Genomic DNA, 20,000 nt, shown 5'->3' on the forward strand with positions numbered 1-20,000 from the left:
TTAAATCGATTTTTTTTTTTAACAAAGGCATCACCACATTATCAAGGCCCAGAGGCCACTCAAGGATAAGGGTTAAAGAGTGTACAGTAGAAATTGGTCAATATAGTAATCATTAGTAATGAAAATTTGGTAAATTTAATAACTTACATGGAACGGCTCATCAAGAACTTATTTACTTTAGACTTGAACACAACCATATTGTAGTCAGCCGGAAAGCAGGAAAACGGAAGACAATTCCACAGGCGTGCAGTTCTAAGAAAGAAGCTTTGTTCATGGAATCTACGTTTAGGTTTAGGCACAGATAAAGAGTGGGGGAAATTATTGATAGTGTTTACAGCTAGACGAGTGTTTCTTGTGAAAGTTTGGCGAGGGGGGACCATAGATTGAAGCTCAGTTGAACACTTTCCATGAAAATAACGATACATCAGAGACAAACTCGCAACATCTCTTCTGTGAGATAGAGGTTGCAAGGAGGAGAAAAGGACATCTCCTACGAGGCTACGAAGTCTATTTTGAACTCTATCAAGGCAGGACAAGTCCTTTCTAGCAGCTCCTGCCCAGATGTGGCAACAGTATTCCATCCTTATTTATATTATGAATTAATTCACTAATTTTTCCAATACAAAAAACGTTAGTATTACAGATTATTTCACTCGATAATTATAAGTTATTAAGTTATACTTCATATCTCCTAATGTTGAATAGTACATTAATTAGTTACTTAAATTTACTTTAATTTTTTATTTATTTATATATTTATTCATATTATTATCAATATCAGCATCAATTATTTATATTGAAATAATATTTTTAATTTTTGCATTTCACAAACGTTACTCAATTCTACATACGACAATTTAGTTTTAATAAACATTTTACGAACTTGTTCCTTATTTAAGCATAATTTTTGTTATCACTGTATAAATCCTAATTCTCTAATAAGTATGTTTCAGAGTTTCTCCTCTGATAACATGTTATTTTAATTATAATTAAATTAATGTATATTTAAGTTAAAGCTAATTCCAATTTTAATTTAAGTTAATAAGATTTATGAATATTGTTTAGACCATAAAATTATAGACCATATCCAACCCAGGTTTTCCTTATACTTTAAACCCCCTCTCCTATTTACTTTAACTATTTTTTTTTATTTAGTTATTTAGTTTTTATTAAATTTAATTATAATAAGTAAATGTATATTTAAGTTAAAACTAATTCTAAGTTTAATTCTAGTTAATAAGACTTATAAATATTGTTTAGACTTATAAATTATAGACCATATCCAACCTAGGTTTACCTTATACTTTAAACCTCCCCTTTTGTGTACTTAAATTAATTACTTAATTATATATATATATATATATATATATATATATATATATATATATATATATCTCATATCATATATAGTACTGGCCAGGCTCAACGTTGCTTAACTTCGATAATCGGGCGAGAACCAGCGTGTCAACATGATTGTACAGTGAATTTAGGAAGTCTAGGCCCTGTATGTATCGCGTCGAATCGTAGTAATTTCAAGGTTGGTATCTGGGGGCGCATTAATCACTGGGAGAGATGTACCCCCAGTTTTCGCTATGACATGTATCTAGGAGAAGGAAACTCTGAAGTAAAAACCTGCGGTCTACTGTATAATCTGTTCTGTGCTAGTCGTCTGCACTGACAACGGTTAGTAGTAATACCAAAAAGTGTGGTTGGTTCTACACAAAGCCTTTACCACTATAAATAAATAATCTACGTGGATTTCCGAGCAACTTAGCTGTTGTGGCTGAAGCTCATACGTCGAAATCTATGGGAGAATCCGTCAAATATATATATATATATATATATATATATATATATATATAGAGAGAGAGAGAGAGAGAGAGAAAGAGAGAGAGATGGATAGATAGATAGATAGATAGATAGATAGATTGATGTTCTAAAGTAATAATTGACACTACTTGTTTTTTTAACTTAATAAATTCTTTAACATAAGAAATTTTGACAAATATTATGGACATCTAGTCTCTTTAAAAAAAAATATCTCAAAGGAGGACGGTCATAAAATGTGTTTTCAATCGACATTTATTAAATAATGGACCAGTTTTTCTACCTACCAAAAAGGACGAGTTTTCCGGGGACGAGTTTTCCGTGAACAAGTTGTCTACGGACGAGTTTTCCGTGGACGAGTTTTCCGGACATAACAAATGACAAAAGCCCATATTCAAAATTTCATGATGATGACCATCTTACAATTTATTCCTTTAATTAATTCGAGTGCACCTCTACTAATTTATTTACATTTAACAAAAACAAGACAAAACAATCTCTCGTTAACTCATTTTTAATTTTTTTAATTTTTACTTCAAAATTCTAAAATCAATCATTAAGAGAAAAGTAATCACTAAATAAATTTATTAATCAATTTTATTGAAAACTCCGCTATCGTTTATCAAGAATCTGTTTAATTTAATTTTTTGTTGGTTGCTTTTCGAAGGGAGATATAGGTTTTATCCCCCCACTCTCTCTCTCTCTAAGTTATATTTTAAAAAATATTAAAATTTATTATTTTCTTTTTAAAACCAAATCTCCCTCAGTAATTTCTTTAATTCTCTATTTTTTAGCGATTACAAGACCCCCTAAGATGTGATATACCGGGCATTGTTTCTCGTTCTCCCGTAACACTCGACATGTTTTTTGTTTGTTTTCTGTTGTTTTTTTTTCTTTACCAAATAAACGATTCCAAATAAATTAAATAAACAACATAGTCGGCGAGGTAGAAAAATCGATTTTATCCTTTTATAAACAACAGTATATAATAAATTCTTTTTATATTAATATAAAAAAAAATATGCGGTCTCGTTTATGAACATAATAAACGCTTTTATTAAAAAAAAACATTAAACAAGTAAAAGTATTTTTTTTAAATATTATGGGGGGGGGCTATAGTTTATTTTAAAAAACAATATCTCCTTCAAGAACGATCATAAAATGTGTTTTCAATCGATATTTATTCAATAAGGGACCAGTTTTCCTACCTAGCGAAAGGGGACGAGTTTTCCCGAGACAAGTTTTCCGGAGACGAGTTTTCCCGAGACGAGTTTTCCCGAGACGAGTTTTCCCGAGACGAGTTTTCCCGGTACGAGTTTTCCTAAATTCGTTTAGGCCACAAAATTGCGGTTTTGTCACTGTACTATAGAACAAATGTTAGGCTTAGGGTTAGGTGAAGGATTATTACGTTTCGTCTTGTAATTTTGGCCATACCCAGTAGTAATAGTAGTTGGAGCTGATTTTTTTTTTCAAAATTGTTGACAGAAAGATATTCTTTTCTTATTTGAGCTCATTTTGGGGGATACCTTATTTAGGCGTCTAGGCAGATATAGTACGTAGCCATTAGGAACGTTTGGCGTGCTGTTTGCTTAATTATTTCACAACAACGAGCACTGCGCACACTTCGTGTGTATTGGTAACGCTCTTGCTGTTAGAGAAAGAGAAGAAAAAAAAACGCCGTTTAGGCATGCATATACAACACACACACACACACATACATACAAACAAACACAGACACGCACACACGCAAAGCGGAAGAACTGTAGATAAATAACAAAGAGTAAAATATATAATTAAAAAAAAATAGTGAAAAAGACCAAATGCGAAGAAAACATCCTTCAGTAGTGAAGACTGCGCGTGGTCGCCAGGAAACGGTTCCTGCGCAGACTCCTGGACGCCATTCTTTTCAGCAAGCAACTCCACATGCCGGCTGAAAGGGGTGGACCTTTTTTTTCTTCTTCTTCTTCTTCTTCTTCTTCTTCTTCTTCTTATTATTATTATTATTATTATTATTATTATTCGTTTTGTTTATTTCTTTGTATTGTGGTTGATTTATATTTTCTCCCCACCCTTAGGGACGATTATCGCTTTCGTGTTTCTTTCTATATATTATTTTCCTTTTCTAAAGGATGCTCTGTGATAATTTCGTCATCGTCTGTTTCGTAATCGAGGTTGCTGATGTTGAATATTAAAAACTTTGATGTCTGTTTTAGGTTTTTTTTTATGGCAACTTTCAAGTTTACGCTTATATATTGAACACAATCATATTTATTGTGCTTTTTATGTTCGGTATACACAGACCTCCCTTTGGCATGCGAGCTAAATTCACATGCTGTAAAGTTCTATAGCCGCACGAAGCCAACCTTTCTAGGCATTACTTCTTCTATCGATAAAGAGGAGGAAAAAATCGCGAATTTACTGATCCAAACGGATTCCGGTTTTGAAAGTCCTCGAAAGTAAACGATGTTACTTACTCTGAAGTCTTCGCCAAATTATGTTTCTTTACTGAATCTGAAAACCCGGCTTATATTACCTTCTTTTGCTAAATCTACGTACTTGCATTAATGGCGGAAACCTGATAGAGGACAACCTAATTATCATAATTTTTGTAGGTTTTAGACTATCTTTTCATTGAATTTGAAAGATTAAAGACTAAAGTTAATTTCCAAACGTATTTAAAAAAAAAGGGGGGGGATTGGCGCATGAAAAAACAAACAAACTAAAAAAAAAATATTTTCACAGTGCCATTCGGAAATCGATAAGTTCATCTAAATTTTGAAGTTAAATAAATTCATTGTAAAAATGTTCTGGGTCTATTTCAAAGATAATTAGTCAAGTAAGATCCTAAGATATTGAATTGAATAAAATAAAAAAAATTTTGTAGAGAAAATAGTTTAATTAGCCCGCAAAAGTGTGAGATTCTTGCTTCGCACAATCAAAACATATGAAAAGTCGTCGCGTATAAGTTCTACGGAAGCCCAAAATGCCAGAAAGTCAAAATACCATCTGAAAACGACATCATGATGTGGGAGAGGGAAGGACAGGGTGTAAAACCGACTTGTTTTCTTTTTTACCCAGCCATGCATGCATCCGTACATTCCTATCGTGAATGTTTGCATAATTTTAACCATTTTTTAATCTAATTATTTAGTGTGTTTCTGCTTTACAGTTTTTTTTTCAACTCTTTGTTATTCTTCAAGATTATATAAAAAAAATCTTACGCCGAAGTTACACATTCATTCATGCAAGAAAAAATATTAGAATATTGCATATAACAATCCCGTTAATAATCTAACCTTAAAAAAAGAGGAAATAAATGTTGTAATTATAATTTTTGTGGGAAAATATTGCATCAAAAATGATTAATTCAATGAGAATGTCGGTAGTTTGCGAAATTATTTTTTTTCAAGTTATAATGATTTCGTTAATACGGTTTCCCCCCCCCCAAATATTTTTATGGTTATAATTTACGATGCTTTATTTCCATAAAAATAAAAATAAATTCATTCATTTCATGGTTGCTTATAAGATGATAGGTTTTATTTGACTATTACGCTCGGTTCTGTAAATGCACAGTCTGCATAACTTTTTTTTTTACACAGTGATCACCACTTATCAAGGCCCGGAATCCACTCAGTGATAAGGGTTATTGCAAGTACATTACGTTAGTGTGGAGATTTGATGAAGTGTTTACTTAAGGGGGCGGTTCATTAGGAATTTGTTAACGTTGGACGAAGACATCCAAGTTGTAGTCCGGTGGGAAGCAGGCAGACGGAACAGAGTTTCACAGGTGTGCAGTTCTAAGAAAGAAGCTTTGTTCATGGAATCCGCGTTTTGATTTAGCCACAGATATAGAGTGGGGGAAATTTTTCACAGTGGATTCAGCTAGACGGGTGTTTTTCGTGAAAGATTGGCGAGGAGATTGGAGTTCAGACGAGCACCTGCCATGGAAATAACGATAAAACAAGGATTGCATTAATGAAAAATGTGTCATTGCAGCATTAAGAATTGATTATATAATGTTAAATTGAGTTGTTTTTTATTCTTAATGCTGCAATATTTCAAGTTATTAAATTATTTTTTTTACTAGAATATCATGTCCTTTTCTTTTCCATGTTTAAACTAAACCATATTACTTTCATAACCGTATTTTTCTATTGTAATCCATGACTTTTCCAGGCTTCCATTTTCTTTGTTTGTTTGTTCTTTGTTTAGTTTCAGACTTATTTTTTGCCCCCATAAACATAACACACATACGCGCGTGCGCGCTCGCGCGCGCGTGTGTGCGTGTGTGTGTAATCATAGCAAAAAAAAAATAGACTTACTCAAATCTTTGCTTACTCTTTTCACCCTGACACACAATTTAGTCAAAAAAATATATCCAAATCAAAATGAAATAAAATAAAATAAGATATCCATAGAAAACAACTGCCTCTTCAACAATAACTAAATCTAATGACTATCACGTATCGAAAGCGCTCGACAGAAAATGGCTGACATGAAATAACTCGGCTACAAACTACGCTGTTTGCCACCAGAGGTCAAGAGACAAAAGAATGAGCAGAAACATTTGTAAACATCTGAATTACGTCCTATTCAACCAAACATGCCTAGAGAGAGAGAGAGAGAGGGAGAGAGAGAGAGAGAGACAGACAGACAGACAGACAGACAGAGTGAGAGACAGAGGGGGGAGAGAATAAATTAACAGTACTGTTTACTTATTCATGCCTTATGTACATATAATATATATATATATATATATATATATATATATATATGCCGCTCCCCATTTAGAGGGTACCAAATTGGTTAAAGGGGAAATTATTCCCAACCCGCATTTAGGTAAAAAATGCACTTTCGTATAAATGATTAAATTAGTTCAAAGAGTATCGCTAACAACAAAAAAATAAAAACATCTATATAAAAACGCGATACATTCAGTAGTCAAGCGAGGTGGTCCTGTGGTAGAGGTTTAGGCTTCTTACCGTGGAGTCCTGATTTCGAATCTCGCTAGATTCAGCCACTCTGGTGAGTCGTAGACGACGAAACACGTGTCAGTGGATAATTATATTATATTTTAAAAATAATATATATATATATATATATATATATATATATATATATATATATATATATATATATATATATATTACAGGGTGACTCCCCAAAAAAACAAAAGCTAAATGGAGGCCATCTAGAACATATGCTGTAGAACGGAGAAAAAAAGGCAAAGTTTTGATGTGATGTTTTGAATATAATAAATTAGTTATGACCAAAGTTTCATTTCATTCAGACAAAACACTAAGAAACGGGGCCTAATTTGAGTTGGGGCCCGTTTTGGGGGGATCATCCTGTATATATATATATATATATATATATATATATATATATATTGAGTAAAATCAGTGATGATTTATAATTAAAATTAAAAATTAAAAATCGGTTTCAAAAGGAAGAACAAATGAAATTGATTTTTAATTATAAATTATGAATCATTTTACTAAAAATTAAAATAGCTCTAGAATATCTATGCCTATCGAGCTTATTAGATATCTACATTACAACTAGCACTGTTTACTTTTAATTGTATTCATGAATTTACTAGTACTTTATAATAAACTCTGCTCTTTAGACTGTTGTTCTAATCCCCTTATATATATATATATATATATATATATATATATATATATATATATATATATATATATATATATATGTATATATATATGAGAGAGAGAGAGAGAGAGAGAGAGAGGTGGATTTGAAAATGTTTTGGGTACAAAAAAGAAAATAAATAAAAATAATTTAAACTATGGCAGACTTAGCACCTACATCATCCGACTTATAATAAGTTTATAATTACAAAAGAGAATTCAATTATATAAAGATGAAAAAAAAAGTCTTTACTAAAAATGTTAAATGGAAATAGACTTTGCACTTGTATGAGCCGATTTCTCCAAAGTTTTAAATTATAAACAGAATTTTCCTATATAAGACTACAAAAAGGAAACCCTAAGTATATGTTCCTCAGCTGCTTACTATGCAGCGTTTCGGGGATTTAAAAACAGGACAGATGTTAAGTACATGGCTCTCCATGAAATGTTGTGACCCTTTGGGCTGTGATCATAGTGTAGTATCTGTGTTAACAATGACAAGCAGGGCCAATGGTCAAAATATTATTATTATTATTATTATTATTATTATTATTATTATTATTATTATTATTGGCTCACATGGATCTTTTACACAAGTTTTCACAGATCTGTTTGGAAACCTGTGGTGTTATCTGGAAGCTGAGTGACAAAAAGTCTCCCCAGACGTCCAGCTCTCTCCTCCTCCTTCGATAGCATTTGTAAATAAATTTGCATCATCGCAACAGCCTCTAACCATTGATTTCTCGCTGGCAGTTGCCATTGGTTTATACTGGAATTTGAGTGGCACTAAGCCTCCTCAAGATCCCAGTTCTCTTCGCACTTGTCCAGCGGAGGTCTGGCCAGTGCTCCCTCCTCGGTCTTTCCATCCTCCTTGACCCTTCTCGGCTCTTTGGTATCAATCACTTTTCTATTGGAGGGGAACGGTGGCGAAACAATGGAGGGATGCATGGTGGGTGTGTAGAGCATGTAGATCTGCAGTCTCGGTGTTCTTCATTCCCTGTAACGCTTCTTCGTTATATTGTCTTGTATTATTCTCCGCATTCAAGGGTTTTCCTTAATATTTCAGCCGTTTTCATTATCGTTAGGTGTTGTATTTTTGCAGTCATTCCTCTGATTCAAAGTTCTGCCATTCTTTTTTCCAGGTTTTTCGGAATTGTTCCTAGGTCTCCTACTATTATCGGTACTTTTTTGATTTTCTTCATCATCCAAATCCCTTTTAACTCTCTGGCTAGCTCTGTGTATTTGCTTTGTTTCTCCTTTTCTTTCATACCCACCCTGTGGTCAGCTGGGACAGCAAAGTCTACGATTATTATTATTATTATTATTATTATTATTATTATTATTATTATTATTATTATTATTAATAATAATAATATTATTATTAGTTGATTCAAGCGATTATAATTAGAAGAATAAACAATTAAATTGGGGAAAAATGATGGACATATATCGCGAAAGGAATGTGAAAATAGAAAATAGATGTAAACATGATTTTGGGTTTGCATAAACAAATAACTAGATTAGGGATTACATCAGATTGGTCTGTCACACGTAACAATGTGACGTAAAGAATCACGTGATGTATGCAGATTTGAGGAGATTCTAGGCAGACGTTAGCTGGACATCAGAGAGAACGGACGACTCAAGATTACGTGGGAAGCGGCGTCATTCGGACAGCCAAGTAATCTCTGAAAATGCCGTCCAGATCATAAAAATAAATGTTCGTAAATAATTCAGGTATGTGTTGTGTTATTTACATCTGTTAAAAAAATAACTGTTTGTCTACAACTGTTTCGATACGTCCATGTCAATCGTTTCCTGTTAGAACTATTGCATAAATGTTAAAATATACACACTAAACGATGAACTAAATGATACGACGCATATGCATACGAGCATTTATACGTACATGAATATACAGATAAAATATAAGACCCAACTATTCAACGTGTACGTTGTTATGGAATATATTCACATCCAACATATGACACGTTTTATAATATATAATCTCAACTATCTATATAACATCCAGTGGATAATACCACTTCCCCAATAAGAAAATGTAGAATAATACGGTTAGTATTTATACTAATATAAAAAAAATTAAAAATGAAAATAAACTATTAATGTATAAGTAAATTTAACAAAATTACAAGATCTGTTCTGCGAGCGACATGTTAACATATGTCGACATATATATAAATATAAAGCACGCGTGTACGTAGATTACTGTTTTAAAAATAATAAATAAATAAAAATGTTATATATGCGTCCAAACAAATTATGGGCGACTTTCAAAATAAATACGAGCTTCGAGGCGAAGCCAATATTAACCGTATTCATCGTTTGAAACAAACTAACAACAGCAACTGAAGAGTTATAGAGTGGATGAAACGCGGAATATTCAGTGTAGCTTAATCGACATATGCATTTTATAACTTAAAATATAATTATCCACTGTTTCGTCGTCCACGACTATTCAGAGTGGTTGACTCTAGCGAGATTTGAAATCGGGACCTTATGGTAAGAAGCTTGAACTTTTACCACTCCTCCATCTCGCTGTCTGTTCGGATATATCGCGATTTACGTAGATGTTATTTGTTTTTGAGATACATTTTGAATGAATTCAATTATTTACGAAAGTGCATTTTTACCTAAATGCGAGTTGGAAATAATTTTTCCTTTAACCAATTTGGTAACCCCAAATGGGGAGAAGCATATATATTGTTTTTAAAATATAATTATACACTGACACGCGTTTTGTTGTCTACGACTCACCAGAGTGGTTGGATCTAGGGAGATTCGAAATCGGGACCCCATCGTAAGAAGCCTAAGCTGTTATCACTCGTCTACTGACTGTTCAGATATTAATTTATTTTTATTTCGGACTATTATTCTCATCTTTATTAGTTGTTGTTTTTCATCTTTTATTGGTTTGTTTATTCACAACGTTTCGGCCAACTATTCTTCTGGCCTTCGTCAGGTGGTAACCGCGACGGATAGGAACTGCGAATCTCCTAACTGCATTCTCAGCCATCACTGCCATCCGTAGTTGTTGTCGTCTCACGGGGCCCGTGGCGTAGTTGATAGAGACGTTGAATCTCTGCAGTTCCAGATGAACATTGTCTGAAGATAGCGGTTTCAATCCCACCCAAAGCGTGTTAGAGATTTACTTGGCCAAAATGTGGCGATACGACAACAACTACGGATGGCAGTGATGGCTGAGAATGCAATTAGGAGATTCGAGGTTCCTATCCGTCGCGGTTACCACCTGACGAAGGCCAGAGGAATAGTTGGCCGAAACGTTGTGAATAGACAAACCAATAAAAGATGAAAAACAACAACTAATAAAGATGAGAATAATAGTCCGAAATAAAAATAAATTAATATATATAATGCTCATCTCAAAAATGAATTCCAATTCGGGAATGATATATATATATGACTGTTCGGATATATCGCGATTTACATAGATGTTATTTGTTTTTGTTTTTGCGATACATTTTGAATGAATTCAATTATTTACGAAAGTGCATTTTTACCTAATGCGACTTGGGAATAATTTAATATATATAATTAATAAATATAAAGATATGCAATTAAAAAATTAAAAAGAACATTGATAAAAAAGTTTACGTATTTTATTTTTTTATCATAAGGAGGGGGGGATTTATTGAAAATTGTATCGATTCTGTGCTTCCATATCTCAATTGAGAGACGCCGCTACCAACTTCCGGTGTGTTTGAAAGTTAGGCTCTCCTTTTTATGCACGATTAACAACGAATATATTTTTATTTTTATTTTTCGTAGTCCAAGGTTAGTTTTAGAGTCTCACGAAATACTTTCTTTTTTTTTCTTTGCTAAAACAAAATTATAATCGAAACTTACCTCATATTCTAAATTCTCACATAACATGATTTCGTAAAAGAGAAACAGTCTACTTCCGTCCCCCCCCCCGGAAGTTGACAAGGAGTGTTTACTTTTACACTAACATAAATAAATATCAATCGGTTTTATTTAATTATCTCCCACAGCGAAAAATGGGAAACAAGGGTCGGAAAGTGGTGTTGAAAAGGCAGCACCTCAGAAAAGGCGCACTGCCAAAAGATGCCCGTGAAGCCCCGTTAGCATTCCCCGGCAGAGACGCCTCAGGCAAAGAAAGAAGGCAATGACTGAGAGGGTGGACATCTTAGAACTGCTAAGAACCTGCATTACATCGCGATTAACAGGAACCAGGTCATTAGAAGAATGGTCTTATATCTATTGAGTTTGGAGCCGAGCGGAGGACCAAAATGAAGCTAATAGAACGGTACCCGGATGACATTAAAACTCGTCCATGGAAGACACTTAAAAACCTCTAAAATCTTAGCCAGCTAGGTAGGAAACGAACACTTAGAAAAATCGATTTTATGTTTTTTAAAACAGCAGTAAATAAGTAAAAATATTTATTAAAAATATTATGGGAAAGTGTAGTATCATTTAAAAACAATGAATTTAGGAAAACTCGTCCCGGGAAAACTCGTCTCGGGAAAACTCGTCTCCGGAAAACTCGTCTCGAGAAAACTCGTCCCCTTTCGCTAGGTAGGAAAACTGGTCCCTTATTGAATAAATATCGATTGAAAACACATTTTATAATCGTTCTTGAAGGAGATATTGTTTTTTTAAAATAAACTATAGCCCCCCCCATAATATTTTAAAAAAAATATTTTTACTTGTTTAATGTTTTTTTTTTTTTTTTTTTTTTTTAAATAAAATCGATTTTCTAAGTGTCCGTTTTCTACCTAACTGGCTAAGTTCTTAGAGGTTTAACTTATTTTAAAGCGTTTATTATGTTCATACAAAGTTAATTACAATTTTTTTTTTGTTCTTATTTTAACGATGTTTTTTGGAGTCATAAAAACAATAAAAAAAAAACCCCAAAAATTAAAAAACGGAGCGATTCGATTCTTCGTTACGCTTTTGGTTTTGTTTTTTAATTATGATAGTTTTTTTTGTTGTTATGTTTTTGTTTTCTGTCATACTATAGCCCCCCCCTAATATTTGTAAAAAAATATTTTTATTTGTTTAATGTTTTTTTTTTTTTAAATAAAATCGATTGTCCGTTTTCTACCTAACTGGCTAAGTTCTTAGTGGTTCCACTTATTTTAAAGCGTTTATTATGTTCATACAAAGTTAATTACAATTTTTTTGGTTCTTATTTTAACGATGTTTTTTGGAGTCATAAAAAAAAAAATAAAAAAAACAAAACAAAAAAATTAAAAACTGGGAGCGTTACTTTTTTGTTTTGGTTTTTTAATTATTTAATTAATAGTTGTTATGTTTTCGTTTTCTCTCATACCAAATGCACTCATGCGTTATTTAAAATTATAATTCTATCAGAGTTTGTATTACTGTACACATAGATTCGAAAAAGTTGTATTTTTTAAAATATAATTTAGTTAAAACTATATCTCCCTCTGAAAAACAACCAACAAAAAATGAAATTAAAAAGATTCTTGATAAACGATAGCGGAGTTTTCAATAAAATTGATTAATAAATTTATTTAGTGATTACTTTTTCTCTTAATGATTGATTTTAAAATTTTTAAGTAAAAATTAAAAATGAGTTAACGAGAGATTGTTAGCACATGGCATCTCTCGCGCCAAAAAATATTTCGCTTATAATTTATTAGTTAATTTTTGCAAAATTTGACAGGACGACAATAAATGTTGATAATTGATAAAATTATAATTTTAAATAACGCATGAGGGCATTTGGTATGAGAGAAAACAAAAACATAACAACAAAAAAAACTATCATAATTAAAAAACCAAAACAAAAAAAGTAACGAAGAATCGAATCGCTCCCTGTTTTTTTAAATTTTTAAAATTTTTTTTATTGTTTTTATGACTCCAAAAAAAAATCGTTAAAATAAGAACAAAAAATTTGTAATTAACTTTGTATGAACATAATAAACGCTTTAAAATAAGTGAAACCACTAAGAACTTAGCCAGTTAGGTAGAAAACGGACACTTAGAAAATCAATTTTATTAAAAAAAAAAAAAAACATTAAACAAGTAAAATATTTTTTTTAAATATTATGGGGGGGCTGTAGTCTATTTTAAAAAACAATATCTCCTTCAAGAACGATCATAAAATGTGTTTTCAATCGATATTTATTCAATACGGGACGAGTTTTCCTACCTAGCGAAAGGGGACGAGTTTTCCGGAGACGAGTTTTCCCGAGACGGGTTTTCCCGAGAGGAGTTTTCCCGGGGCGAGTTTTCCCGGGACGAGTTTTCCGAGCACCAAAAAGAATATCTCCTTCAAGGACGGTCATAAAATTTGTTTTCAATCGATATTAATCCAATAATGGTCCAATTCTCCTTCCTAGCAAAAATGGACGAGTCTTCCATGTACGAGTTTTCCATGGACGAGTCTTCCGTGGACGAGTTTTCCATGTGTGAGTCTTCCTAAATTACATAAAACTGATTGTTATAATAGGAAATGTGTAATTATCATTACATAAATAAAACGTTCTGCTTTTTTATATAAATAATAAAATAAACCTTGTGACTGATTTACCAGAACGGTGTAACTAAAAAGTGAGCACCCCTTTCAAATGTCTAAATAATGATTTTGTTTTTTTCAATTTTTTTCATAGTCTGGTTTATTAGTGTCACATCAATAATAATTCAGTGAAAAAATTAAAAAAGATAAAAAGATATTAGTTTACAAATTACGCACGGGTGATGGGTGTACAACTCCGTCTATTTTTATTTATTTACTTTTTTTTTTTTGTATTCAGAGGTCATCGGATAAAACGTAAAATCTCATCGCGAATTTTCCTCCCAGCTTCGGATTTCATCCTTCATCCCCAAAATCAACAGAGATTAGACCATTACTGCAATGACCTGCTCCCTTTTGATTGCAGTGTGGTGCGAGGTCTGTGCAGTTCTAGGAGGTCCATTCTCTCAGGCTGTACCATCTCTCTTTAAGAATAGGTTAGTTTATTGCTAACCGCCTGAGGCGCTCTTATCAGCGAATGCCAATGGAGTTGTGTAGGCACTTTTTGCAGATCAAAGCGTCCCCTCCTCGGGGCGCTGACCTCTCACTCCCACTTTCCGAACCTGGTTCCACAGTTTGTGCTGTGGGAGAGAATTACATCTTTTTAGTGTATTGGATCCCAGATTTTAAATAAACTCCCTCTGAGACAGTCCTCTATATTTTTCGCTTCTGCCATTCTTTTCTATTTACCGATTAATGCCATTTTTACTGTTGCTTTATTTGGATTCTTATTCAGACTGGCATTTAACGTGGCAACTAAAAGTAAAAAAAAAAAAAAAATAGGAAATGTCTGCATTATGTACGTACTCGTTACAGAACGAAGATATCATATTCTAAAAATCATGTAAATCGATCAAGTAGTTTTATTTAAAACTAAGTAAATCAAAGCTTACGGTTTTTAGCGATCTTGATACTAAACTACATTGAACGTGAGGCTTGGCCTTTTTGGTAAAGATCAAAGTGTAATATCTGTTCCGGCAGATGCTGCACTTAAGATAATTTGTACCAGTCAATGGAGGGGAAACCCTCTATACTGGGACAATTATTATTTTTGGTAACCAGAGTGCCCCCTTTCTTTTAGGGGAGCTGGTTTTTACCTCACATTAAAAACGGCCTTGTGCCTAATTTGCTCAGTGGGGGAGCAAATAAACACCATCTGTTCCGGCAGATGCTGCAAGCTATGACTAGCTATGACTAGCAAAGACCAGATGTGGGGGCAACCCCACATGCCTGACCTTTAACCAGCTCCCATTTCCCACCTCTCGGGAGCTGGTCCCCTTTTTCCCTTCCCCCTCCCTTCACTCCTCACATTAAAAATCGGCCTTGTGCCTAATTTGCTCGGTGGGGGAGCAAATAAATACCATCTGTTCCGGCAGATGCTGCACTTAAGATAATTTGTACCAGTCAATGGAGGGGAAACCCTCTATACTGGGACAATTATTATTTTTGGTAACCAGAGTGCCCCCTTTTTGCCTACTTTTAGGGGAGCTGGTTTTTACCTCACATTAAAAACGGCCTTGTGCCTAATTTGCTCAGTGGGGGAGCAAATAAACACCATCTGTTCCGGCAGATACTGCAAGCTATGACTAGCTATGACTAGCTATGACTAGCAAAGACCAGATGTGGGGGCAACCCCACATGCCTGACCATTAACCAGCTCCCATTTCCCACCTCTCGGGAGCTGGTCCCCTTTTTCCCTTCCCCCTCCCTTCACTCCTCACATTAAAAATCGGCCTTGTGCCTAATTTGCTCAGTGGGGGAGCAAATAAATACCATCTGTTCTTCAGATGCTGCACTTCTATTTCTTGTTCTCTTTCGGTGGAGGAGAAATCCTTCACGACTGAGACAATTTTTATTTTTGTACCTTTTCTCCACGTTAAAAAACGACCCTGGTGTCTAACTCTATCCCGTGGGGAGGCATAGTAAATAGGTACATTGAACGTGAGGCTGATTTTTGAGGTCTCAATTTCGATTCGAGTTGTCTCCCCTTTTTTATTTCGGTATGTTTTTACATTAGGTTTACCTCCACAATTTTGTTTAAAATGACGACTTTTAGTGGTTTTAGACTATGCTAAATGAGAAAATCTCATTTAAATTTTGCAAAGACAAGTAGTTTTCGAAATATAAATCCTACGCAAAAGCTATCGTAATTCCTAACAGGCATTTTTTTCACAACCGAGGAATTAGTAATGCGCATGCGTGTAAAACAAGACAATTATGCTTTTTTTTTCACTTCCTTGAGTAATTTCATGTTAAGGACGGTTTTCGGAATAAACACCCCTAACCTCCCAATGTTAAGAACGGTTTCGGAATAGACACCCTCCAACCTACCCATGTTAAGAACGACTTTCGAATGTGAATGGGGAGCTGGACTAAATGTAAAAATTACCTAGATTTGTTTATCGCGCGCGCGTACAAACATGGTGGCTAGCTAATTATAGTGCATAATATAGTTCTTTATATCTCGAAAATTAATCGTCTTTACAAAATTTAAATGGGATTTTCTTGTGCGGCATAATCGAAAACTTGTAAAAGTCGTAATTGTAAAGAAAACTGTCGCATAGAGGACATTCATATTGATGATGGGAAGACATAGAAGAGAGAAGGTGAACGACATTTATACATTTTACAATCTGCGGTTTTTATAACATATATTTAGAGAGGAGGGTTATCAGTTCTTATGACACAGGAAGAGAGGGGGCAGTCATTACTTAGATGGAGAGGAGGGCACATTTCTTAGATGAGTTATACACAAAGTTCATCATAAAGATGAGTGGACACAATGTTCATATTAACGATTAGTTCACATTACCTTCAATTTTGTAGAAAGATGACACAAGACGCAGTTACAAAATATTATGCGTCCTTTTATTACATTTAGCCGGTCGCAATAATGACATCCAGGAATTCAAAGTCGACTACATAATTAAAACTTCCTCCCTCGCTTCCGAAGGGAGCCTGCTCGACTGCCTCCTGTCTCCAACTCTGTCTCCCGTCTGTCTCTGACTCTGTCTGCCTAAAACTAGCAAACTATATTGAGAATGCATTTCTCCATGACGTCATACGTGTGTCTGGCCACGTGATCGGTTCACGTGGCCTAAACATGCGTTGTTTGGCACGTTTCCAGACCACTTTTGCAGACAATGAATTTTCTCTAACCTATTTTTCAACCTCAATTATTTTTCAACATATTTAAATTTGCTATTGTTCGTTCTTCTAACTGACCTTATTTTAATTCAGTTTTCATAAAAAAGAATTGAACAATCAAAATTCTTTTTACTCAAACAAGAGGGCCTTTTATTGTAACACTAATGTAAAAAATTTACCTTTATTTCATCGGATTTAATCATGGCCGACGAAAACACTACGACTCGTTTAGTCGTAAACTTCGATTTGCTTGAATGAAGAAAAAAAATACTTTATCAAGTTACGTGAATTTTGGAATATTTCATGTTCGTCCGTGACTGGTACGTACATCATACATATTTTTCTGGTTTTTTTTTGTTTGTTTTTTTTTTTTTTTTTTTACTTTTAATTGCCGCCATAAGTGCCTATTTGAATAAACACTTTATTTAGCAATATTTTAGAAATATAATAACAGTTAGGGAGAACGGAAGTGTGCGAAAGACGAATAGAAAGAGTTATGAGAATCGAGAGAAAGAAGAAAGCGGGGAATGGAGATAAAGAAAGAAATATTAAAACATAGAGAGGGGAGAAAGGGGGGGCTAAAAAAGAGAGAGAGAGAACATGAAAGCGAGTCAGACAGAGGGAACTCGTCATAAGGAAAGAGAGGCAAAAAAAGGATATTAGGAGACAGAAAGGGGGTCAGACAGAGAGAGAGAGAGAGTGAGTGAGAGAGAGAGAGTGTGAGAGAGAGATAGAGAGAGAGAGAAAGAGAGAGATTGCGATTCGGACGGCCCACAGCGGATATAGGCATCAACTCAGTAGCAAACTGGCGCCGTCCTGTCGGACACGCTTTACGTCGGTGGGAAGGGCGGTGGTGTTATTTCTGAAAGTGACGGGAGAAAAACCAATTAGATTCCCGCGCGAAAGACACGATCAATCATGACGACGGTGGCGGTCACTAACGGCGGCAAGTCACGTACTCTTAACTCCCCCCCACACTGGAGAGAGCAGTTGTCACCGGGACTTGTGGACACCGAACATGAATCAAGTACATATTGTTGAATAGACGATAACGACCGCGAATCAGATCCACGACAATAGTAACACATAATGGCCGTGTTGTATCTGTGTGTCCGTGATTTATTAGAACCTCTTTCTTCGCTAATAAGTCCGTCTATTTGTCAATGTGATTACACGTGAACATCCGTCGGTTAAATGATATGCGTGCCCGTATACAGATTTGAATAGATACATAGATATATTTCTCTTAAAATTTTATCAGTTTCTTCAAGCTGGGATGGGGCAGGTGCTTGTTAAGATAGAGCGACGGATCGATTTATATATATATATATATATATATATATATATATATATATATATATATATATATATATATATATACCGTTATTTCCATGGCAGGTGCTCGTCTGAACTCCAATCTCTGGTCCCCCTCGCCAATCTTTCACGAAAAACACCCGTCTAGCTGAATCCACTGTGAAAAATTTCCCTCACTCTATATCTGTGCCTAAATCAAAACGCGGATTCCATGAACAAAGCTTCTTTCTTAGAACTGCACGCCTGTGGACCTCTATTCCGTCTGTCTGCTTCCCTCCGGACTAAAACTTGGATGTCTTCAAGTCCAATGTTAACAAATTCCTAATGAACCGCCCCCTTAATTAAACACTTCATCAAATCGCCACGCTAACGTAATGTACTTACAATAACCCTTATCCCTGAGTGGCTTCCGGGCCTTGATAACTGGTGATCACTGTGTAAAAAAAAAATATATATATATATACATACATACATAAAGTTATGAACAGTAGTACACACACACACACACACACACACACACACACATATATATATATATATATATATATATATATATATATATATATATATATATGACCTATGTCCAGGTACTCTAAATCTAAAATTTCAAGAGTTTAGACCCTAAATTGGCAGAGGAGTTTGGTAGACGCTGCAAAGGTCAACTCTTTCAACTTTGACTTCTTGCAGCTTAATTTTCGCCCAAAAACTGATTATAAAGCTTACTGCATGTCTGAATACCCTTTATGTAAAATTTCAAATGTTTAGATCCAAAATTGTTTGAATATTTTACTAGAGACCGCAAAGGTCAAATCTTTTGAATTGTAACCCCTTCCTAGCCGAATTTTTGGCCACAAACCAATTAAAAGCTTGCCCTATGTCTGAATACACTATGTATAAAATTTCAAATGTTTAGACCAAAAATTGTCTAAGAGGTCAAATTTAAAAAAAAAACTTTGTCCCCAATTTTTATCCCTTAACATTTATTGTTTTGGATTCAAATCAAATTAAAATGTTTGATCCATGTTCAAAGAACCTACATTTAAAATTTCAAGCGTTTAGACCCAAAATTGACGGAGGAGTTTGGTAGAGTTTTCAAAGATCAAATCATTGAACTTTGACCCCTTGGTAGGCAAATTTCAGGGTGAAAACCAATTAGAAAGATTTTCCCAAATCTCAATACCCCTTACGTGTAATCTCGAGTCTGTAGACTGAAAATTGACAGAGTAATTTGATAGGGAAATGTACACACACACAGACATACAGACGATTTCCATTTTATATATAGATTGTTTTTTGCTTTAAACAACAGTACCCCCTTAATTGTCCTGTCGAAAATCGTACTATATACAAAAATTATGAAAATTCATCAAGTCGAAAATTATCTATAATTAAAAGTAATTTTGACGGAATATTGGGGAAAATTGCATTTTCTTTAGATGTGAACACATTGAAGGTTGCGAATACAGGGGCATACTTATTTCCCTTTTAGCCACTTTAATATATCATAGTTA

This window comes from Euprymna scolopes, chromosome 30, assembly GCF_053919585.1.
Source record: "Euprymna scolopes isolate OS-2025 chromosome 30, ASM5391958v1, whole genome shotgun sequence".
Classification (NCBI taxonomy): Eukaryota; Metazoa; Mollusca; class Cephalopoda; order Sepiida; family Sepiolidae; genus Euprymna; species Euprymna scolopes.